At 44.5% G+C, this 24,998-nt stretch overlaps 1 pseudogene; it reads left to right on the plus strand.

Moving 5' to 3' along the window:
• The first annotated feature begins 6,987 nt into the window (after window positions 1-6,987).
• LOC143387249 (protein-tyrosine kinase 2-beta-like) overlaps window positions 6,988-24,998 on the plus strand; it is a 41,602-nt pseudogene continuing 23,591 nt past the window's right edge.

Genomic DNA, 24,998 nt, shown 5'->3' on the forward strand with positions numbered 1-24,998 from the left:
TGCCAGGCCACACTGTGGATGATGTGTGAGTGTGTCTTTTCCCTCTGTTCTGAATGAGAAGGGTCTGTCTGTTAGGCAGAGACCCTCTTCCCTCTTCTGATTATCCTTATATTTCCAAGCTCTGGCATGACTCCTGAGACACAAGAGGGTAGATAGGGAGAGAAGAGAGGAGAGGGAACAGGGGAAGGAGGGGAAGAATGCAGGAGGAAGGAGAAAAGCCATTCATGAACTGCCAGATAAAGAGCAAGGGGATTGTAAATTTTTTGAAGGGTCTGGAAAGCAGTGGAACCCAGAGATCAAACAGGAGGAGAGCTGAATCTGGCCAGCTGAGGGCAGAGGACTTGAACTGGCGAGGGAAGCAGAGGTCCCCTCAACAAGGAAGAACAGGGTAACATGTCTCATTGCACCCCTCCTGCCCTCCTGAGTCAGCTGACCCCTGGGTGGGCATGTGCTGGCAGCAGAACTACTACTGGTGGATAATGGGCCCCGGGGTGGGAAGCCAAAGACGTGGTAAAGTCTCAACAAATGCTTTTAGAATTGTTCTGAATTATAGCTGGCAGTAATCACAACCTTTCTGGCTCCTTCCTTCATGAGGTAATGGGGAGGGATGCCTGGAGAGAAGAGAAGGGATTAGCCCAGTGCTTGGGCTCAGGGGCTGGCAGCAGAATGCTTCCCTGCAGGAACTGGGGACTGAAAGGGCTTGGGCAGTGAGGGGGCACCACTTGGAGCCAGCAGGGCCCAACCTTGTCCAGAGACACAGGAACGGCTCCCTGACACTGCAAAGCCACTCACAATGAGTTAAGTGGCTGCACCCAGCAGGCCTATGTTCCCCATCATGTTGATGGGGAAATGGCAAGGGAAGTGACTCAGACAGAGTGGAAATCAAGTGTGCCTCTCGTGACACTCTGACTTCAATCTGGACCCAAGGGACTGGTGCTCTGTCTGTCTTCTGTGAGCTTCCTTCCACAGAACATGCTTCTGAGTGCTCAGGCCAGAGCAGCAACCTGCATGTGAGCAGAGCAGGAGGGAGAGTGACCTTCCTAGGTGGTGGGTGGAGAGAGGAAGGTGGGCTTTGAGGTGAACGGAGCCTCTTAGCTCTGGAAGCTGAAGAGGCTGTGGTGACCACCCGGTCCCGCACTTACAAAGCCAGGTGTTCTTTTAAGAAAGGGTCTCAGTAGTACATTTCCAGTTCTTTCTTCTGCCAATTTATAAGCATTTTTAAAACATATGAGCCAGGAACTTTACTGAAGTATCCTCTGATTCTCCAGAAAAGTTCTGAAGAATTCAGCCTTATGCCCCAAAAAGGAAACCAAGGCCTAGAGGGGTCAGTCACTTTGTCCAGATGCACAGCTGGTAAGTGGCAGACATGTCCAGCCCCAAATTACCAAAAACTATTTTTCTCCTTTCATCAATGAATGAGCATCATAAATACAGGAAAAGGTAGACAGCATAATGTTAGAATAGGACTGTCCTTCAAATTGAGCTTTATGATGAATTTTATGCAGTGTCCTTATTTTTTCCATTTTTCCATGGACATGTGAAAAAACGTCAAGGCCACCATCAACCTATCAGCCATTGTTGGGGAGCCTTATGTCTCCAGGCGTCAGAGCCAGTAGTGGCAGAGCTGTGACATTACCCCATAACTGTGGTAGCAGGACATGACACCTGCTCCCAGCATTTGGTAATTAGCATTAGTGAGAAGGGAGGTGTGACATCACGGAGAAGGCTGACACAGCTGATTCATTCAAACCTGGATTTAAAACCTATGTCCTCGGGGTCTCCATGACACATCACTAGGACATTACTTACTGTGGACTTTGAAGTCAGGCAAAATGTCTGCCACTTACCACCTGAGTGATCTGGACAAGACTGTAGGTCTGTTTCTTCTCTCAGGCATGACACAAATATGACCTACCTGCAGAATTTTTCTGGAAAATCAGAGATTATTTATGTGAACTCCCTGGCACACAGTACATGTTCAATAAGGCGTAGCATTACCCTACAATGTCTTCAAGGGCACAAATTCTCTTTTTCTGTGATGTTTACCCCTGTAGCCCTAACATCTTTTTCAGGCCAGGATCACCTGTGAAATCTCCAAGGGATGTACATCCTGCCTCAGTCGCCCCTCCTTCAGGCAGGTAAACGTCTTGCCATTCAGGAAGAGCAAAATTTATCTTCTTCCTGAAGCTTCTTGGACTCAGAGATTGAACAGTCTCCTTGAGTACCCATTGCAGGTTAGGGCCAACAAGTTCTTATAGCCAATCAAGACCTTTCCTGTTTTAATCTGGGCCCATTTCCTTGTGTTTGTTATTCTTTGACTGTGACTATGGCAGACCTGAGGGCTGGAAAGCAAGTTGGAGCCCAGCATGGCTCAGGGCCAGGGTTTTTGCTAATGCCACAGCATATAGGCACCTCTGACACCACTCAGTGGGTCTGAGGCAGACCAGGACAAGGGAGGAGCAGAAGCCAGGGCTGGGAGAGTCAGGAAAGAGGTCTGGAGAAAGGGTCATGGCTTTTGTCTCACACATTGAGGGTCAGAAGAGTGCAGTTATAGAAAGCCAGAGATTGGCTATTGATGAGAAATTCAAATATTCAGGCAAAATTCAAAGGAACAAGCAAGTTCGCTTATCAGGAAGAGGAGCTGGAGCCTTCTAGAGGATTGTGCTTACCTCTACCTGACTCAACTTTCAGTGATATATGTTAGTATCTTGAAATAAGCCATGGAGGGAATATTTACACCATGGAAATTGGCAAATGCTGGTAATCAGAATTTTTTTTTTTTCATTATAGAGAGCCATTGGCAGGAGGAACAAAATATGGGAATTGTTTTCGTCAGCTTTTTCACTGTTGTGACTAAAAGACCTGACCAGAAAAATTGTAGAGGAGGAAAAGTTTATTTGGGGCTCATGGTGTCAGAGGTCTGAGCCCATAGACAGCCAGCTCCATTCTTAGGGCCTGGATGTGAGGCAGACCAACACGGCAGAAGACTGTGACAGAGGTAAGAGGCTCACATGGTGATTGGGAAGCAGAGAGAGACTCCACTCACCAGATACAAAATATATACCTCAAAGGAACGCCCACAATGCCCACCTCCTCCAGCCACATCCTACCCATCTTCAGTTACCTCTTAGTTAAACTCTCTCAGGGGATTAATTTACTGATTGGATTAAGCTTCTCAAACTCCAATTATTTCTCCTCTGAACCTTCTTGCATTGTGTCACACATGAGTTTTTTGGGGACACCTCACATCCAAACCATAACAGGAACACATGCAAGATTTTAGAAAATAGGCAACTAATAACTGTTATGAGATTTGCCATTGAATTCTGTTAATGAACATCAATTTATGTTTTCTACTTCATTGTCACAACCTTTCCAAAAGGAAAACAGAGCAGGTAGCCCTGTCCCCATTGTATAGATGTGGAAAATGAGGCAGAGAGAAGTTAAGATGCTTGTGTTAGGTCCTGTAGGTAGTCAGAAAGTGAGGTGGAACCCAAACACAGGCAGAGTGAGCATGGGGAGTGTAGAGGGGTGAGTTCTCCAAGACCCCAAGGACAGGTAGCCTGGATCTTTCTTGTGTGACTTCTCTCAGGTACTCTACTTCAGAGAGTTTGGGGAGTTCATTACAGATCTGTATCTACTAGTGAGAGTTTGGGGCACCCTTGAAGAAGCAAAGTGCATAGTTTACACTAGGGCTCACTCCTGATGCTGTACTTCCTATTTTTTGGACAGAAGCATAAATACCTGTATTCACCATTACATTACCATAGTGAATAGTTTCACTGCTAAAAATTCTTCATTATCCACCTATTCATCTCTCCCTTTCCCCTAACCCTGGAAACCATTGATCTTTTCACTGTCTTTATACTTTTACTTTTTCTGCAATGACATACAGTTGGAATTCTACTTTGTAGCTTTTTCAGATTGACATTTTTACTTAAAAATAAATATTTAAGGTTCTCCCATGTATTTTGTGGCTCCAAAACTCATTTGTTTTTAGTTCTTATATTTTATTGTATGGATGTACCAGTTTGTTTATTCATTCACCTACTGAAGGGCATCTTGGTTACTTCCACCTTTTGGCAATTATGAGTAATACTATTACAATTATCCCTGTGTACATTTTTGTATGGACACGTGTTTTCAGTCCCTTTGTGTAAATACTAAGTGGTGTGATTGCTAGATCTTATCATAAGAGCATGTCTACTTTTGTAGGAAACTGTGAGGCTGTTTTCCAAAATGGCAGCATCATGCTGCATTCCCACCAGCAGTAAAGGGGAGTTCCTGTTGCTCCACATTCTTGGGTCCTGTTTTCTCTTGAGTTTAAAAGCACTATCTGCTTTTGTACCATCAGCTGTAGCAGCTTAGGCACCGAAGCACATGTAGATTCTAATATCATCCCCTCAGACTTTGCCCTGTCCCTGTCACAGGCATGGACTTCTAACTGTCCCATACCACTGTGCTTCCACACTCCACCTGCCAGTAGATACATATAACACTGAAGATGGAGTTTCCCCAGATCCTACCAATGAGATCTCTGAATTATATAGACATTTTATTCCTAAAACATTCTCTCTCATATTCTTACCAGGATATTTTAGGAAGTCACTGAAGTGTCTTGTGTGTGCTCACTGGAGTATCACCCTTTGGTAAGAATGCTGGCTGGGTTGAGGTGACATCTCTTAGGGCTCCCAAAGCTTCAGAAACACCAATTCCCTTCATGAAGGCTATCTGGGAGCATGCGGTATAAGCAGCAGATATGGATACAATGCCCTTCTTTCCAGCTTTTAGAGCATATTCTTACAAGCATGACATTGCAGCATTCCCAGTGGCCATTGGGAAGCCAGGCTGTCAGCTTTCATTTTAGACTCCTAGAAGTTCTGTCTTAGTTTGGGCCATTATACAAAGTACCATAGACTGGGTGACTAGAACAACAAACTTTTATTTCCCACAGTACTGGAGGCTGGAAGTCAAAGATCAGGTGTGAGCATGCTCAGGTTCTGATGGGGGCCTTCTTCCTGCTGATACATGTGGCAGAAAGAGGGTGACAGAGTTCTCTTGGGTCCCTTGTAAAAAAGATCCTGACTGATCCTATCCATAAGGTCAAGCCACCAGCTCTGCATCTTTATTAAAGAATTTCTCTGTTCTCCCTTGCATAGAACTGACTAGAAATGCTGGGGACAATGGCTGTACGAAGCAGAGTCTAAATGTCCCAGGTCTCTCATGGTCTGGGTGGGTGTATTCTGTCAGGTGCCCGGGATTCCCAGCAGAATTAATTAAGCTGTTCAAGTGATCCCTCAACAGACAGCTTTTTGGTAGCTATCTTGCCTTCCCTTCACACATTCCATACTCTATGAGTGGTATTCCCTGGGATCACCTCTCAAATGACCTCCCCTAGATTCCTTGTGGCAGGTCAAGGGGAACTGAGATCCATCCCACTGCACAGCAGACACTGGTACCTTGACGTTTTCAGTGATGTTTGTGGGAAGATGGAGTAGACACTTCCATGATGCTGGGTGGATGGTGTATAGATATGTACATAAAGATGTACATGTATATGTAGCTTCCCTGAGAACTCTGAGCCTGGTGTGTCCCTTTGTCCATCTGCCCCTCAGCTGAGGGACAAGCTCTGCTTTTCCCCTCATCATTACAATACCTCTTTGAACCTTCCTAGTACACATTTGCTTTTTAAAATAAATGGTTCCTCAAATCTGCTGTCTAAATCTTTTTTTTTAACTAGTGCCCAGCATAGTATGTTTAATTTTATTTTAAAATCATAGGCTGTAATTCCACTTTTTAAATATTTGACCCCACACTTGTTTTTTAATATGGCCAACTCCATCATGTTTCCCCCAACTTCTGGTCCAGAAATTTTCCCTCCATATCATAGTATCTTTTGAGATCTTTTTTCTGTAAGGGTAGATTTCACCATGAGAGCTGAATGTTAGGGCACTCCTAGAAATTTAAAGTATACTAGTGTTCAGACCTCAATAGCCCTTTTGTAGACAGGACCCAGAGTTAGTATTCTTTAAAACTTCCCAGGTAATACCAAAATAGAGCTTCAGTTGACACCATCAATCCAAAGCATTTCCATCACTTCTTTTGGACAACCCTGTTTAGACCTCTAAAAAGTAGGTCCTTGGAAGTCTTATTGGATCCAGAGAACAGGATCAGTTTGCTGAAATTTGGGGTGAACTACAGATTCATAGGATTCTTATAGCTTGATCTGCATCAAGCTAGGCTATCATGAGAACTGGAATAATCTTAGAGTTCAGCCCCTCCCACCCTACAGAATACACTTTCATAATACTGGAGAGAGGGTGGGAATTGTCCTTCGTGTGCTGAGGTATGCTCTATTTGATGAGTCCCTGTGGGATCCAGGCTTCCTATCATGAAAGCTCTGGCTAGCAGCTGAGGCTGTGGATGGTCAGGACATCATTCAAAAGCCAGGTTCACCATCTATCCCCTCTCTTGCCTTCTCTGTTCCAGGTCCCTCAGAGCTATTCATTCTCCAAATCTGTCTCTTTTCTGCTTTCTCCCCCTTGTCCCTGTTTCTTTTCTGCTATTTTCTCCTGCCCCACTTCTCACTTTTCTGCTCCACTGTGCCTTGGAACCAGGCTGTGGCCGCCTCCTCTCAAAGCTGCATTTGCTGTATGTGGGCCCCTTGCCTAGGAGCCATTGTGTGGGGAGAAATGGGAGGTAGAGGGGGCTTCCAGAGGAGAGGGCTAGCATGCTTGGAAGCTCCAGGTCCAGATTTTATACCTGAATGTTCATGCATCCCGCTTCCACCTGCTGCAGCTTCCCAAGAACATCCAAGAACGCTGGATGCCTTTAGGGGAGTTTTCAGGAAGAGGAGAATAGGTCATTTGCTTGGTAGTTGCACCTGGGGGGCTAAGGCATGAGGGATTCTAGGCACTCATTTCAGTACTGTCTCTCTGTTGTCTCCACAGGACTGAGATGTGCTGGTCCCAGCTGCTGTCTGAGAGGATGTCCGGGGTGTCCAAGCCCCTGAGCTGAGTAAAGGTGGGCACATTCGCCGGCCTGAGGGTCCCCCAAAGCCCATGGTGGTGGTACCAGTTAACATGGAAAAGGCAGATGTGTTCATCCTCAAGGTTTGCTTCTAAAGCAAATGGGAAGAACTTCAAACTGGTCAAATGCACTGTGCAGACAGAGATCCAGGTAAGCTGGAGACCTGTGCACTCTGTTTGTCTGTTCCACCCTCTGCTTCCTGGACAGTTGAGCAGCACTCCTTCATCCCAGCAGGCTCTCCTGTACTGCCTGGCAGAGGGAAGTTGGCATCAGGAGAGATGTTCTCAGCTGATGTGGCCAAACTCCTCTCCAGGTGTGCAACTCCACTTCCCTAGGGGTTTGGGGGACAGATGCTACAGCCTTGGTTTGAAACCCTGATTGTTTGTTTGGTCTTTGTTCAATTCATTTCAACTCGTTAAGTATTTATGACATTTAAGTCTCTGCAAAGGACTTAAAAGCCCCCTCAAATACTCTCCAATGTAATTGGAATTAGAGGCATATGCAAGTGATTACATTTTCAAAAAAAAGCTATCTAAGATTTCTGCTGGACATTTAGAGGATGGAGCTGGTGGGGCATTTAGAGGATGGTAATGAGCTACAAATGCCCTGGGCTAGATGGGCGTCACCAGGCTCTTTTGCCAGAGCAACAGCTCAATGGGCTTATTCTTACTTAGGGTCCTAAAATCTGTTAACAGATCCAGGTATCCACCTCATCAAGGCATCTAGATACCAGGAATTCAGTTCAACTTAACTAAGTCTAAATGAAATTGTCATTAAAAGCAGAGTTCCAATATACTGGCTGATTTCACCACCTACATGTATTGAACAATAGCTACATGGGAACAGTTAGGTGTGTCTTTCTATACTCATGATCTCATTAAATCCTCTAATGGCCCCAAGAGATGGATTCAGTGAGAATGCATCTTTCCTATGCCCAGAACATTCCTTATTGTTAATGGAAGGGAAAGTCAAATGGGTTCTCAGAAGGCTGCTTGGAGGATTTGTGATTTGAACAAGGAAGCAGGGAACTTGGAGGAAAGGCACCAACTCTGGGGCAGCTGCCTGAGCTCTTCTCCATGGCATTGCCAACCCTTCCTGTGTCCTGAAAACCCATGCCTCTCAACTCTGTGAGTGGCTTCTTTGGTTGGTGCTGTGGCAGCTTGGCCATGTCACCATCCCACTTGCTGTCTGTTACAGCATGCATCTGCCTCCGAACACCAGAGCAGAGTGTAATTGATTAGCTCACTATGTTGGCCAGTTACCATTGTTGATTCTGGCTCCATTGACTCCTTCTGTTTCCTGTAACTGATTTGATTAGGGCCTTGATTACTTGTCATATGGTTTCTGATATGGGATCATAAATGTGCCTGAATATAAGCCCTGGCCCCCTTCTTCCAGGGGACATTTTCCTATCTTCTTAACTGTCCATTTCATGAGTCTTCCTTCAGGTATGTCATTTTCATACATAGATGATGCCATCCACTGTGAGCCTCACTATCGTAATTTTCAGAAGTTAACCTGATCTTCAAGTTTGAGGAGCACTCATTGACCTTTTGTGCTGAGAAGCAGAGAACATCTGGTTGGTTCAGCTTGGGATAGGTTTTATTGAGTTAACAGTGAGAAGGGCCCTAAAAGATGGGTGGGATTTAAAGCAGAGACTCTGGGGTAAGAAGGGAGCAACACAGATAGAGGCTGGGAGGCTGCTGGATGGTGGGTAGTCTGGCTTTATGGAAGCATTGGATTTATTTAGAAAAGCATCTCAAGTCAAGGCCAAGGTAGAAATTGAGGGCAGATAAAGAGGCCTAGAACATCAGGTTAGAAATTTGTAGTTGGGCAGGCACTGGGAAACAGCACCTAGTTTTTAGGAAGGGGGAGAGAGATTTTCTTAGAGTTGTGTGATGGCCTGGTGGGTGTCTAAGGGGAGGAAGAGCAGGAGGCCTATAGAAAGGTCAGTAAGGCCCAAGCTCAAGAATGGCTACCAGTTCTGGGGGCATCATCTGGAGGAGTGTGGGGACAAAGGTGAGGCAGCAGCAACAACAGAAGGATGGAATTGCCTTCTAGGAGTTTCTATCCACGTTTTGACTTTTTCTGCTTCCAGTGTCTCCTGCTGGCTAAAGGTCACCTTCTAATGTCACTGATTATTACAAACAGCTGTGGCCATAAAGCCACTTGGACTTCCAGCCATGAGCTGTCCTACCCTTAGTGGTGTGTGGCCTTGGGTCTAAATGCTTAACCCATCTGCACTTCAGTCTTCCCCCTGGGGACCATGTCCATCTGCAGCCTTGCTGTAGGATTGGAGATGGCAGATAAAATGTATCTAGTGCACAACAGGGTCTCAAATAATTGGAAATATTGGTTGCATGGATGAGTTTTAGGTGATTACCCTGCTCAAAAATCTTCGAGGATCACTAAATGCCCAGAGAATGAAGTTCAAGTTGTCTTCTTTGGGTATTTATCCATTCATCTTTCTTATTTTCAAACTGAGAAGACAATCACATTAGTATTTTAAAATAGCACATGGTGTTCTGAAAGATGTTAATGAGGTTGCCCTGGAGAAAGGGTCTTATCTCAAGGAAGCTTAGAAGATAATTTGTTAAACAATTCTGAACAGATTCTTTTATAGCAAGCTTTCTCAGAACCTTTAATAAGCTAATATGCCCAGTGAGTCTTTGAGACAGGGGCACACAAGTATTATTTTCTACCTAGCTGTTTCTTATTGGCCTAAAGAAATGCTCTTTTAAAAGTTGGTCCACTAGTCTTCTGAAAAATCATTTAGGGAACATTTATCCCCAAACCCTGGCAGCAGAACACAAAGGGTTAGAGAAAGAAGCTGGCAAATGGGATGTGGGTTAGGAAGTGGTGGCTGTTGTGTGGGAGGGAACTGATGAGGACCTGAACTAAGGGAGCGTCACTGGGAACAGATAAGTCAACCCATCTGAGTGTGTCTCTGGAGGCAGAGTCAACAGAATTTGATGATTAATTGGATGTAGGGAGGGAAAGAAAGGAAGGAGACAAGGATGACTCAAGCTCTTGCCTGGGCAGCTGAATGGGAGCTGGCACCATTCATTGAGATAGGAGCAGAGAAAGGAAGGGCCTTGAGATTCTAGCTCTACTTGTGGTGTGTTTGAAGTGTGTTAGAAGCACCTCCACAGCGAAATGTGGGCCTGGAGCTTAGGAGGAAGAAAGGACTTGGAGGTAAAGATTTGGCATTGTCATGTGATGGATGCCAAGCAAGAGGGCAGAATCATCCATGGAGGTTGAGTTGAGCAAGAGCAAGAGTTCCAGTTGGGAAACCTTGGGAAGTTAATTTCCAGAGGACTGATGAAGAAAGAGAAGCAAATGAAGGAAAAGAAGAGTCCAAAAAAAAAATGAAGAGAACTGAGAGAAGAAGACAGAGGGGCCAAAGGCCAAGGGGCTTTAAGGAAGGAGTGTTTAGCAATGTTAAGTGCTCAGAGAAGTCAAGTCAGGGGAGGGCAGAAATAGGGTCATTGCCTTCAGCCACAGGTGCCATGGTTGACTCTTTGCTGGGCAGTTCCAGTGGAGAGATGGGGGCAGGAATCATTGTACAATGATGGTTGAGTAGAGATGGTGAGAATAACTAGAATTTTACAGTTTTGACTATGAAGTGAAGGAAAGAGGAGAAAGCAAGAGAAACAAAGTCACCAGCCCAGACAATACCACATGTGGTAGCCCTTGAGTAGAAAGGTACATGGCAGGTTGGAGGCTGAGAGTTCCTTAAGATTGGCTTCTTAAAACATGTTAATAGTTTTGATCTTTACTCCATCCCTTATGGGAAGATGCTGATGTAATTTAATTGATATCCAGAGACTGTAGGAGATGGAAGTGACAGGCTTTGGTGATGGATGGGAGGTGAAGGAATGAGGGATAGGGAGGTGTGAAGAGTGGCAGCTCTGGTTCAGGTGGACAGGGCCCCCTCCCTAAGATGATGAATACTGGAGGAGAGACTGGGTGGGGAGTGACGTGTTCCCCAGCGCAGTTAAAGATCTTTCAGTGCGATTGAGGTGCTTTAACACTTTCACATGGAAATGTTGAGTAACCGTTGGTGCATGTTCTGGAGGGGAGAACTAGTGTGGGCACAGACAGTCGAGTGTGGCCAGCCTCAAGGTGGTGATTGAAACCATGGCTGTGGATGAGGTCACTGGAAAGAGTCTTAAATAATTCCATCTTCCATTCCACAAACAGAGTTGGTGCCCATGCCTGGCACCGCGCTGGCCATGGCCTGGGGCAGCAAAGTACCCCAAAACACAGGTATACTCTCTGCTTTCACTGGGTTTCCTGGCCAAGGGTGAGACCAAAATTGACTTAAACCAAAGAACAAATGATTACAAACTGAGGCAAAAGCTCTGACAGGAAGAAACAAGGCTTAGGAGAACAAATAACACAGAAGAGTTGGGTCTGAACATCAAGGACTAGCTTTGCTATTCAGAGCCCACTAGAGGTGTCCAGTAGGGAGTGTCCAATAGGGAACCCAGGCCTGGCATCCTTGACTGAGATTCTCCTGGAGAAATACCTCCCTCTATCTACTTCCTGACAGCCTCCTTTCCCTAACTTGGCTTTGACTTCAACCAATTTTTCATATCCAGCTCCATATCTTCTTTCACCATCCTCCGAGTACTCAAAATGCTGCCAGCACTTCCAGATTTGCCAAGCACATGTCCTTCCATAAGAACACTCCTGAAATTCCAACACCCCCCACTTGGCTGCATCTGATCAAATAGAAGCAATGGAGATTCACCCTGGCACAGTCCCTGCCGGGGCATGTTTCCAAAACATGGTTACTCCAGGCGTACTTGCTGACTTCGTAGAGTTATCTTTATTCCCAACTTACTTCTATGCAAATACAATAGACTCATGATGCTTGCCACGTTCAAAACCACAAAAGTACTCCCTGGATTTGGTTCCTAGGACCCCTCAGAAATCAGGTAGGTGCTGGAGAGACTCAGCAATGTGACAAATGAAAACCATACTTGGCTCTTCTTGATTTTACACTTCCCTTTGGTTTGCTATTCAAAGGAAATTGTGTTTGTTTGGGAGCTTGGAATCTCTGTAGCAAGCAGAGGCTTATATCATTCTATTTTCTCCTAATGTGCTAATTTGCTTGTCTGGGAAAGAGGCTAAAATGGCATTCTGAAAACAACTTGCAGAGCATCACCCAGACGTGCCAACACGGGGTGTCTCCTTCATGATCGCGATTACGTGCATGCAGCCCCCATCCTCTCTCTCTCCTTCTCCCTCTCCTTTTCTTCCCATTCTCTTTTGGGTGGGAGGGCTTACTATATGTCCTGGTTTGTCTCAGTTCCAGCTTACACATAATGTCCAGAGATAACCATTAGGAATGTCCCTGCCAAGCCCCAAAGTATGATGCATGTGAGGTTGAATTGTTTGGTCACCTGCTTCTAAGTGCCATGTTCTGTCCTCCCCGTGCCTGGCACACTGATTGCCTGTTTTGTGGTGTCTTCTCTCTCTGGCTGTCACCAGCAGACCCACTCTCTGTGTGTGTGCATCCCTATTATCAGACCATCTGTTTTTCTCTCTCAGGAGGGTAGTAAGAAAAAATGGGCATTCGTCCATGATATGGTGCAATGCAGAATTGCCAGCAGGACCCTCACTCCTAACCTATCTCTCAGCCAGCCTCCACTAGGCTGAAAAGCCACATTTGAGATACATCTTCATTTTTTTCCTGAAGTGTCACTGCACTGGGAATTCATATTTGCATCCCCAGGAGGGACAGGAACTAAAGCCATTTTGTGTCCTTCCTGTCCTTCCAGATGCATTCCGACCACCCACAGCAGAGTCTCTGCATTGCAGGTGTGGTCTCTGGGTGTGGCTTCCCTGGAACGGGATGAGGGCAGAGTCCAGTTTCCAAGTGTGCCCTATGCTTGTGTGACACCATCAAATTCCCATCCAACTTAGCTTCAAGCTTTAACCACTCACCTGATGTGGCACAGTGTGCTATGGACTGGATGTTTTTTGCTCCTCCCCAATTTACATGGTACAGTCCTGGCCCCTGATGTGGTGGCATTTTGGAGGAGGGGTCTTTGGGAGCTACTTGGTCAAAAGGCTAAATTGGACCTAATACTGAGTGTGACAGCATCAAAAGCTGTGGCCCCATGAATGAGATTATTGCCCTTACAAAGAGGTTGAAGGAAGCACCCTCTTCAATTCTCTGCCGTGTGAGGATGCAGCAAGAAGGCACCATCTTGGAAAGACAGTGAATCTGGTGGTACCTTGATCTTGGACTTCACATCCTCAGGGTCTGTGAGCAGTAATTCTCTGTTGTTTATAATTATCCCTCTTAATGTATTTTGTTATAACAACAGAAACAGACTAAGATAGGAGGTAATTAGATTTAAATAAGACCTTGAGGGTGGGGCCCCCATTATAGGATTAGTGCCCTTATAAGATGAAGAGAGGCCAGAGCACACTCTGTCTTAGCCATGGGAGACACAGCAAGAAGGCAGCTGTCTGTAAGCCAGGAAGTGGACCCTCACAAAGAACTGGCACCTTGATCTTAGACTTCTCAGCCTCCAGAACTATAAGAAGTTTTGTTTAGGCTGCTCTGTCTGTGGTATGTTGTTTCAGCAGCCCAAGGGACAGAGACACCTGGCAAGCAGCTCCCTGAGTTTGGAGGAGCAGTCTGGCCTTCAGACCATTGGTCCAGGTTCTTGGTTTCCAGAGCATTCCTGCTGCCCTCATTCAGATGCAGCTAGGGCACAGCCTCAAGTTTGGGATGCAAGGTTAGGGTACAAGAGGAAAGGAGGGGAGGGCTACCTGTACTAAAAGAAAACCTACCCTAATAAGAATAGATGAAATTATAGAAGGCCAGCTTCCCGTGCATGAGAACGTCACTGGCATAGGAGAGGAAAGGCTCAGCCAGGAAGCCACAAGCTGGTACCACACAGACACTCAGAATAATATAGAAGAGGCACACTCACAGGCCTCCTCCTTTCTGCACCCTCCCCATTTCCTGTGAGTGCTCCTGGCCACCCACCCACACAGACACCTACTGAGGCAAGCGCAAGGCAAACATGCAGAGTTCTGAGCCCCTTTGTTTATCTGTATGCTTAGATTCATGACAACGACAAATTAGCAGTCAGGTGTGTATCTTTTTATTTTTAACCTGGTGGTTGCTTTGCTAAATGTCCTTGTTAGAGGCTTTTATCACCTCAAACTGAATGTTTTCAGAGTGAGAAGTTATGCTAACTTTTATTATTTTGTTCTTCTATCACTTTTTTGAAAATTATGCCTTATGTGTTGAGGACATGGAACTCAGATGGCCTTTGAATCTGTTTCCTATTTCAGTCATAATATATTACTACAAACCTGGGGCTTCAAAAACATAGGGATGGTTCCTTTGCAGTTCTGGAGGCTGGAAGTCCCAAATCAAGGTGTCAGTGGGGCCTTGGTCTCTCTGAGGGCTCTAGGACAGATCCTTCTCTGACTCTTCAGCTTCTGATAGTTCAGGTGTTCCTTGGCTAATGACAGCATTGCTCCAGTCTCTGCCTCTGTCTCCACACACCCTCCTTGTCTTTGTGTGTCTTTTATATGAACATTGCCATACAGGTTATGAGCCAGAATGACCACAGTCCAGAATGACCTCATCTTGAAATTCTTAACTCAGTTACATCTATATAGACCCATTTCCAAATGAGGTCACCTTGAGGTTCTGGAGGTTAGGACATAGGCATACTTTGGGGGACCCCATTCTTCTACTTTTGATAGCTGTCTCTCAGTATCACTGTGTTTGTCACTGGTTTCTGTATGTAGGCTAGCACAGACCAGGACATACAGATGTACAGACCTAAGTGTGAGCTTTCTGCACACACTCCACCCAGACACACAACTGGCGTTGGAACTGACCTTTGAACATGGCTGACACAAGTCTACCCCTCCTCTCCACTTCCCAGAATTCTCAGCTGCTGGCCACCTGCAGGTTGTGTGCCCTAATGTGAGGCTTCCTGTGATGTTGCCAAGCATGTGACCCCCTAGGGTGTTGCCTTGTCACTCTTCAGGTGATCTCCTCCAGTTCCCCTACCTATGATTCTAACCTTAGTGGTGCCATATGTGTACTTCTAACTTCAGTCTCCCATGACTCCCAGTCTCTTCCCCACCTGCCAGGTTGCCATCTCCACTGACCATATGTGCAGAATCAAACATCACCACCAGTCTTCTCCTCAGTCTTTTTCATTACCTGGTGCTCCACTCTTTGCCAACCATGTCTCAGGCCTTAGAGCTGTCATGACTTCATTCATTCTCTCAGACTCTATTCAGTCCACTAGGAAGTCCTGTCAGGCTCCACCATCACAAACACCCAGATTCTGACTCCCTTCGACAATCCATTGCCTCTTTCTTGGTCCAAGCCATCAGCATCTCTTGTCTGGAATAACTCATTTGCCTGCTAACTGCTCTGCCCTTAGACCCACATGCTCCACCCTATAGGCAGCAGCTATGGTGAATTTTTAAAACACAGGTCAATTAGAGGGACATGTTTAAGGCATAGCTTAGATCATATCATTGCTCTGCTTTAAACTCTCCAGTGGCTCCTTATCTCACTTAAAATCTACAGTCTCACCTTGGTTCACAACAGGGTTTACAAGCAATTATTGTTTTCAGGCCAAATACAGCTGGTTGCTCTCATTTTTGTAAATACAGTTTTATTGAACCACAACCACACTCATGTATTATCTATAGCTCTTTTGAGCTACAGTAACAGCGTTGGGAATTTGCAACAGATATCCTATGGTCCACAAAGCCTCAGATATCTTCTACCTGACCCTTTACAGAAAACATTTGCTGACACCTGGCAGAGCCTCCCTGACCTTTCCTCCTATCAGTTCCCTCCATGCTGTCTCCACCCCAGCTCCTGTGGCACCAAGCACACTGAATCCTCACATCCTCCCACCCAGGGCCCTCCATAATTTCTAGACCATTTGTCTGGAAGGCTCTTCTACAAAAAAGCAGCTCTGTTCCCCTCTCTCTTACTTCCTTCATTTCCCCAATTTGCTGAATTAATTAATGGTCCTTATTTAATGATGGATGGACCAATGGGTTCCAGTTATAAAGCCCAAAGAGAATGGCCACAAATCCACATTGTCGTCACTGTCACCACAATTGGGGTCTGGGGCGTGGCTGTCAGTGGGCTGTAGCTATTGGTGTAGAACAGACCCACATGACAAAGAAACTTCTTGCCTCAAATGTTAGTGGTGCCTGTTGATACTCGTTGATGACAATTGTGGAGCATTATAGTAAAATGGGTGCCTGGGACCCATCACTGGACATGAGAAAAACCTGCTTTACCTGGACCCTGAAGTAACCCACGTCACCCACCCCTCTTGCTGAGGCACATGCTACATGTTTACTTCATAGTGAATTGGAAAGTCATTACTTTAACAGGCAGAAATTTTTGAAGAAATACACCACCTGGTACTTTTCTTTCTAATCTTTATTATCCATCATTATCCATCATTCCTCCAAAACTTAGCAAAAGGCCCAAACTGGTGGTATATTAGCAAATCTGATTATAGATAGAATGGTTTTACCTTTAACAGAGTGTTTTTTTTTGGGGGGGGGGCACCTCTCATGCACTGTAAGTCAGCCACAGAGAAGCTCTTGTTCCTTCTTCATGGCTTCCTTGTGCCTACTTCTGATCTCACTACAGAAGGGAAAAGGGAAGCTGCTGCTGGGCTGAGTGGGGTGCTGGGGCTGAGGCCCTTCATGGCTCTTGATCTGAGCAGAAGAAAGATTTTTTTTTTCATTCTTTCTTTCATCCAGGTGGCATGGCTGCATCAGCTGTGACCATGGCCTGATTGTCCCAAAGGATCATTTATCATTTACCACCCTTCACCCACCTCTGCTGGTACTGGCTTCAGCTCGCAAACAGCCTCGGGTCCTTTTCTTTCTTTTTAATATTTATTTTTTAGTTATAGGTGGACACAATGTTTTATTTTACTTTATGTGGTGCTTAGGATTGAACCCAATGCCTCACTCATGCTAGGTGAGCACTCTACCTCTGGAGCCAGAACCCCAGCCCCACTCAGGTCCCTTTCTAAAGACTGTTTTCTTCAACACTGCACCCCTTCCTTGGAGCTTGCAGGTATTGAGTGACTGCATCCCACAGCTCTGGGCCCACAGCTCTGGCCCCTTCCTTTGGCCCCTACCTACTGGGTTTCTGCCTAGGCACCAGCTCCCACTCACTCAGGCAAAGCCTGAGCCATTGGAGAGATGCTCCATCCCCTGGTCTCAGACTTCCTGAGCCAATCAGTTCAGCTCTTCAGGTTGACTTGACCTTTGGGCCAGGTCAAGCACCTACTGTATGCCAACCACTACACTAAGCTCTTTATGTATCTGTGATCCACATAAGGCCGGCCAGTCTTAGTTCAGTGTCACACTCCAGAAAATGTTAGTCTGACATCTAAAAATAATTGGAAATATATTTAAATCTTTATTGTCATCACTTGGAAAGGTATCACTGGAAGATCACTGTTAATATAGGTAACAAAATTTCTTAAAATTCTCATAACCATTTACCAATTAGAACTAAAATGATAGTTGGTGTTTGTCTTATCAAAGATCAGACCTAGACTGTGGTTTTAGTTCATATTGAAAAATGTCTTCATTAGTTTCCCAGGGCTGCTATAACAAAGTCTCACCAAAAGGGTGGTTTAAAACAATGAAAATGGATCATCTCACATTTCTGGAGGCAGGAAAGCCAAGAGCAAGACCTCAGCAGGGCCACGCTCCCTCTAAAACCTTAAGGGAACCCTCTCTTGCCTCTCAGCATCTGATGACTTTCCAGCATGCTTTGGTGTTCCTTGGTTTGCAGATGTGTCACTCAAATCCCACATCTTCACCTGGCACTTCCACGGCGTGTGTTTCTCTCTACGTTTCCAAATTTCTCCCTTTTGGAGGATACTGACCATATTGGATTAGAGCCCATCCTAAAGTTTTCATTTGAGCTTGAGTAGTCTGCAAAGACCCTATTTCCAGATAAGGTCACATTCTAAGAACTAGAGTTTAGGACTCTAATGTGTCTTTTTGCGGGAACAAACTCAATCCATAACAGTTTCTTGCTGGATTCATAAGCAAAGTCCTTTGTTATCTCAGTGATAAAACAAGAGCTCTGTCAAGGGCAGTCAGGAAGGGATTTCCAGAGGACTTAAGTGTGGACTGGGTCCTTAAAGGATACCTGTGATGACTGGGAGATCTCCAGGAGAAGTCAAGAGACAGAGGGAGCCAGGCAGGAAGAAGATGTAGTCAAGCACAGAGAAAAGCAATGGCATGCTGTGGTGAGGGTGGAAAGACCAGCCCTGGGGCTAGGCAATTTGTGGGTCAAGAGGGGAAGACAGCACTGGGAAGAACATATGGAGGGACATTCCAAAGGGCCTTTTAATCCTAATGCTAAAGAAAGTTTGGTTCTTATTCTCTTTTCATATAGAAAACAAGGAACCAATGGGAATTTTCAACTGAAGTTACTTGATTTAAATTTGTTCTCAATCTTAGAGTGACACCTTTTTGGACAAAGTTGAAGCAAGACTCTCTTGAACCAAGGCTTAAGTAGATCTTATTCATTAAAGGTTGAATTCTGTTATCTTTAAAAAGAGGATCATTTAGTCTTGGTAGGGCAATGAGTAAGGAGGGTGAACTGAATCAAGCCCAGAACATAGTCTACAAGCCAGAGTCCCAGTGGGACTCCCAGGAGGCAGACCCAGCTTGGAGGCCTGGGTGGAAGAAGTGTGGACGAGGACTCTCACAAGATGCACCTGGAACAGGAGATGCAGGATCGGCTGGGGAAAAGCTCGGCTGTGACACAGTCCATTCCACATGGAACTCTGGATCTCTGGAGCTAGGGCAGCTCAGTGACATTGACCCAATCAGGATGAAAGGACAGGCCTTGATGACTATCTATTGACCAATCACTGTATGTGAGCCATCCCTCATCAGGGATGTGACCTTAGGCAAGGACCATTTTTTGCAAAAGAGTGGAGGATGATGGGGACCACATTTATCACATTGTTTTGAAAAATCCAGCCACAGACATACAGTATGTCTAATAAGCTCAAGGAAAACAAAAAGATTAGGTGTTGCCTAAAAACAGATGAGCCTGAGAAAATAGACCACAGAGATTACAGGGGAAGTACCTCAGTGTGATTGATGTGGTTAAAGACAGAGAAAGTAAATGGAGAAGATAAGTGCTTGGATGTCTTTTATGTTTGGGAGCATAGTCGAGTGTCACTCAATGACAGGAGAAATACATCTCGAGGTGATTTCATCCTCATGTGAACCCTGTAAAGCACACTTACACACACATCTGATGTCACTAGATGCTATAATCAGAGTGACTGCTATCCTATGTGTGGTCCATTATTGACTATGTAGTGCATGACTGTAAGTTTTCCTGCTCTTAGAGACAAGACACCCAGTCATATTCTTTCTTTGTTTATGACTTACAAGAGGAAAAGCCAGAGAATGGGGAGATAGGAGAAGTCTTCTGGAGGAGGTCTTCACACTATTTGGTAAAGAAAATAAATCATCATTAGCCAAATAGAAAGAGAAGCCCTGGAAATGCCAATGTTTGCAAAAAAGCGCCAGAAGGCTTCTCACATCCAGGCTGTGCACCAAGGGCAGGCTGAGTGCCTGGAAGCTTCATCCAGGGCAAACAAGGCCTTCTTGCAGAAAACAAATCCTGGGCTTATCCAAAGAGCAACTGAGAAAACTAAGACCATTAAAAAAATTCATGTTTCATATGGCAATTGAGTGAGTAGTATGCATCTTGTACTATAATTTTAAAGGAGTGATTTATGAATAGAGAAAGAAATATTGACTCATTAGTGACAGGTGAGGACAGTGGGTAGAGCACCCATGTTGCTGCTTCCACCATTTGAGAAGCTGTGCAGGTACCAGAGAGCAGCAGGGAGCACAGAAGACAGGACCACTATGGGAGCCAACACAGGGAGGGTGGCCCCAAGGCCCTGAGCTTGTACTTCTCTGACTCCTCCCTGAAACTCAACCACTTTCTTCTACCTACAAAATCTAAGTTCCTCCACAGCTGAGGGCTCTGCATGCCAATAATGGAGCCCCTAATTTGCTCTGCACGGTGTGAATGGGGTCGATATTTGCTGATGGTTTGAAGGAAGACACTTTCTGCAGCTCAATAGAGAACAACTGGGAGAGGACTGTCCTATCTTGCTAAAAGTGTGTCAGAATTGGATTCACACCTTGCAAATCACTGGTTTGAGAAACTCCAAAGTTACTGTTCTTTTTGTGTCACTTGTGGTCATCAATCTTCTTTTTTCTCCCTGCTATGCCTAATGGATCAGCCCATTTATAATGTAAATTCTGCAGTCCATATAGTCTTCACAGGTTGGGGGCATAGTCCACAGGACACCCCTCCCCTCAGACCCGAGATGCAGGCTCCAGCATTCTCAGACCACCAACACTTTTGATCAACTGACTATGGATGTGGGAGTTCCCTCTATTTGCTTAAGTTTCACGAAACCAACTCATAGAACTCAGAAAAGTGCCATACACATGAATGATTTTAGTTTTGACCAGTCAAAGGAAGAAATGCATAACACAAAGTCCAAGAGGATCCCAAATATGAAGTTTCCATGTCCTTAGGATGCATCACCAATCAGGAAGCTCACCTGAGCCCACAAGTTTCCAGGGTTTTCTCAGTGTTTATTATGGGGGCCTGTTTAGATGGTTGATTGAATCATTGGCCACACTGAACTTAATCTCCAGCTTTCTTCCCTCCTTCAAGGTAAGGCCATCATGTGGCTCAAAGCTCCAACACTCTAATCACAGAGTTGGTCTTTCCAACTTGAAAGCCTGAAACATGGTTGACCAGGACCCATCCTGAAGTCATCTAGGGTCCCTCTCCGTTCATTAGCATAGATTCAAGTGTGGTCCAGGTACCCATCATGAATTTCAAAGGCAATCCTATCACTTGGGAATTCCAAAGGTCTAGAGGCTCCTTCCCCAGAACGAAGGTCATAGAATAGCCAGATTCTTCACCATACAACCTCAGTGACTAGTGGTAGTCATGTTGGTAGTTTCCCTGGAGCATCAGGTTTGTCCCTGATAAGAATCTTCCCAGCACTGGACAGCCTCCCAGAGAGTGTGTTTGAGCTTAGAGAAATCCCAAGTTCTTCCTTTCCTGGGGCTGAAATCTATCTTTCTATGAGCATCTGTTAAGCAAGGAGTTATGAATTTCCACTCCAAGGATCTAGAGTTACCCCACTATCTTCTCTACAGAATCTTTCACTTCCAAGAAAGAAACCTGGAAATTTATTGCCCAGGGCAGGTCCTAGAAAGTTTCACCAACCATGAAACGGAGAGCTGGACTCTGTCCAACCCCTCTCAGATACCTTGGAAAGCAGCAAGGCTCTGTCTGGCCTGACAGAAGTTTTATTTATCCCCTTGATATAGTATTTTTTTTTCACATGTCCTAGGTCCTATAGGAGTCTCTCCTCTCTTTTTATTTTGTAATTATTTCAAATTTAACAAAAAGTTTGAAAAAGCAGTTCTAAGAATTCAAGTCACCTTCACTCTGGTTCCACAGTTTTTCAATGTCTTCTGCTTTATTTACTAGCTCTTTTTCTTCTTAAGCACATTCATTCAAGCATGCCCTTCATCTTTTTTTAAAACTATTTGAGGGCGAGTTGTGGCAATGCTGCCCATTATTAAAATGCTCCAGTGTTTATTTTCCCCAAACAAGGGCACTCTCCTGCCAAGTTCCACTACAGCCATGTAAATTGGGAAGTCAGTGTTATTCTGATACCACCACACAACTCACACCTCTGACACCATCATTCAGCCCATATCCCTGATATCACTGTGCAACCCACAAACTCCATCTGACTGACCCAGCCATGTCCATGTCCCTCAGTCCAGGAGCATACATTGCTGTCATATTTCTTCTGTTTTCTCCAATGTGGAAGAGATCCTCAATCCTTTGTTCCACAGGAACTCTGGGGAGACCCCTCACTCTGGGTCTCATCACCAGACTTGGGCCTCAAACTCTTGGCAGGAACATCTCAGAAGTGAAGCTGTACTTTTCTTGTCACATGGAGGCAGGAAGCGCACCAGAGCTGTCTGTCCTAAACTGGGAGATGCTAACCTGGACAACTGGGCCTTTCATGCCTGCCAGGTTTTCTTTTGTATTTGGTTGACATCTGAGGAGCAATGCCCTGAGACTGTCAATCCTCTGCCCACCATCAGACCTCCACTCTCCAACTTCATCATCCTTTGATGAACCGTGCACTGATTAACCAACACTGAGCTTGTTGCCAAATGGTGATTTGTATTTCCATCCTTTTCATTACATTTACTAATTGGCCTTCTACTAAGAAGAGAAGCATTCTCTTCTCCCCCGTTTATTTATCTATTCAGAGTATATTTTTTCCATTGGATGTAATTCCTATCATTATATGTTAATACTTAGGTTTTCCCAGATTTGGCCATTCTGTGTCCCTTCAAGCTCATTCTGTCTCATTGTCATATATTCCCAACATCCTCTAAACATTTTCTCTTTTCCTGGCACAAAAATGATGTTTCAGGCTCATCTTGTACTTTTCTCTTTTCTTCTGCCCCAGCTCTGGAATCACCCATTTCTCCAAGGAACCTTAGATAACTTTCAGTGAAGAAGGGTATTTATCTGTAAACTAAGACTTGGGTGGTTGGTTTGCAAATCACTAGGGAATGTCCTTGCCCCTAAGCCCTTTCGTAAACAAAGCTCAGTCTCTTTCTCTCTCTTTGTCTTAAACTATGAGTCAAACACTATTTCTAATTCCAGTTCCTTATATGGGGTCCTCTATAGCCTTCCCCTCTCAATAGTCTGTGTACTCCTTCCACCAGTAAAAGTTTCCCAGCATCCTCATAGATTTCTTCTTTGCTCAGCCCCCTGTGTGGAGCCAATTTCCTAATCACTAGCTGACTCTGCAATGGGCCCTCAGCCTCACCACTTTGACCTTTGGCCGTGCCACCACCTCCTAGGGAAGGAAAAAGAAAAAAAAAAGAGGAGTAAAACAGGAGGCTCCAAAATTTTGTTTTCCCAATCTAGTTTATGAAGCACCAGACTTTGCAAAAGGTTGTTGTTAAAACAATGTTTTATTTGTTTGTGTTTTTAGTGTTTACCTTGAGTCAAGTGATAGTCTAAAGAGTTCTAATTAATTTAATTCTCACAAAACCATTCCAAATACTGCCATTTTCCCCATGTTCTAGATTTAAAAACAAAAAATAAAGAAATAAAGAAACAAAAACGGATTCCAGAGAGCATCAGTGTTGTCCAAGGACATCTAGCTGGGTACTGGTGAGTGGTTGGGCCCTGCTAGAGTGGCACCAGGGCTTGCTATTCCTGATATTTGCTATGTTGCTGTCTGGCTGTTAGTGCCTTGAAAGGAGCTCTCAGCTACCCAGGCCTCTTCCATTTTCAGAGGACACAGATTTGTTCATAAAATAGCACAGAGATTTCAAAAACAGTGAAATAGCTTGGTTGGACTCATCTTCTTGCAGGTAACAATGATAAAACCAGGACAAAATTTTAAAGCCATCTCTAAGGACTGAAGAGTGTCTACAGCAAGCAGAGACTAAGAAGGACATCAGCTCTTGTGACATGGACTGTGATGAATGAGTGGGAGTGCCTGGCTTTTCTTTGGAGGATACTATCCAGTCTGGGAGGGGCACAGGCAGAAAGCAGCAGCCTTGCTAGCCCAAGGTGTAAGTGGTTAGAACCCAGGGCCGGCAGAGCAGCAAGAAGGGAGTCACAGAAATGGTGAGCAAAATGAATAATCAACTTTTAAAAATCCCAATTTAAAAAAGCATCGAAATACACCAGCCACTTAGGACTAAAGCCTATAACTGGAAACTATAAAGCATTACTTAAAGAAACTAAAGAAAATCTAAAGAAACAGAGAGATACCATGTTCAGAATTGGAAGACTCAGTACTGTTAAGAGATCCATCCCTGCATCCCCACCCCATTAAACTAGAGATTTAACACAGTCCCAATCATAATAATGCTACAAAGTTCTGGAAAAGAACAGGGAAAGCTGTTTTTAAAATCAATATGGACATGTGAAGATCTAAAAAACCAATAATCTTGGGGAGAAACAGAAGATTTATCCCATTTGACTTTAAGATCCCTAAAACTACAGTAATGTGTACATTTATAGTATCAGCGAGGTGTGAAGAAAGATCAATAGAAAGGAGTTAGAATTCAGAAATAGACCTAAACTTAGATAGCCAACTAATCTTTTACAAAGACAGGAAAACCATTCACTTCGAAAGGAAAGTTAACAACCAATGCAAATGACTGTAGAACTATATGAACAAGTGTTTTATCCCTGCTTCACACCACACAGAAACATTCATTTAAAATGCATCAAAGACCTAAAAGTAAATATTAAATCTATGAATCTTTTTAAAAATATTTTTTAGATGTAGGTGGACACAATGCCTTTATTTTTATTTATTTATCTTTATGTGGTGCTGAGGATCAAACCCAGTGCCTCACCTATTCTAGGTGAGCACTCTACCACTGCTCCAAAACTATGACTCTTATAAAAGAAGACACAATATATCTTCATGACCTGGAAGCAGGTGAAGATTTCTTAGGACGCAGAAGGCACTAACCATAAAAGGAATTTTTGATAAATTATAGATACCGAGACACTAATATGGAAATGATTACAGATCTGGAGAAGATAGTAGTAAAACAGATCATACAAAGTACTTTTAGCTAAAATGTATAAAGATCTCCTAAAACTCAATCACAAAAACACAACATAGAAAAAAGGGCAGAAGACTTGAACAGACACTTCATAAAGAAGGAGTGTGAATGGCCAATACACACATAAAAATGTGATCAATGTCGTTAGCCATCGGAAGGTGCAGATCAAGGCACAATAATATACTACTAGCCCTGCCCCTCAAGTGGTTCCCACACTGATC

This window comes from Callospermophilus lateralis, unplaced genomic scaffold (assembly GCF_048772815.1).
Source record: "Callospermophilus lateralis isolate mCalLat2 unplaced genomic scaffold, mCalLat2.hap1 Scaffold_784, whole genome shotgun sequence".
NCBI lineage: Eukaryota > Metazoa > Chordata > Mammalia > Rodentia > Sciuridae > Callospermophilus > Callospermophilus lateralis.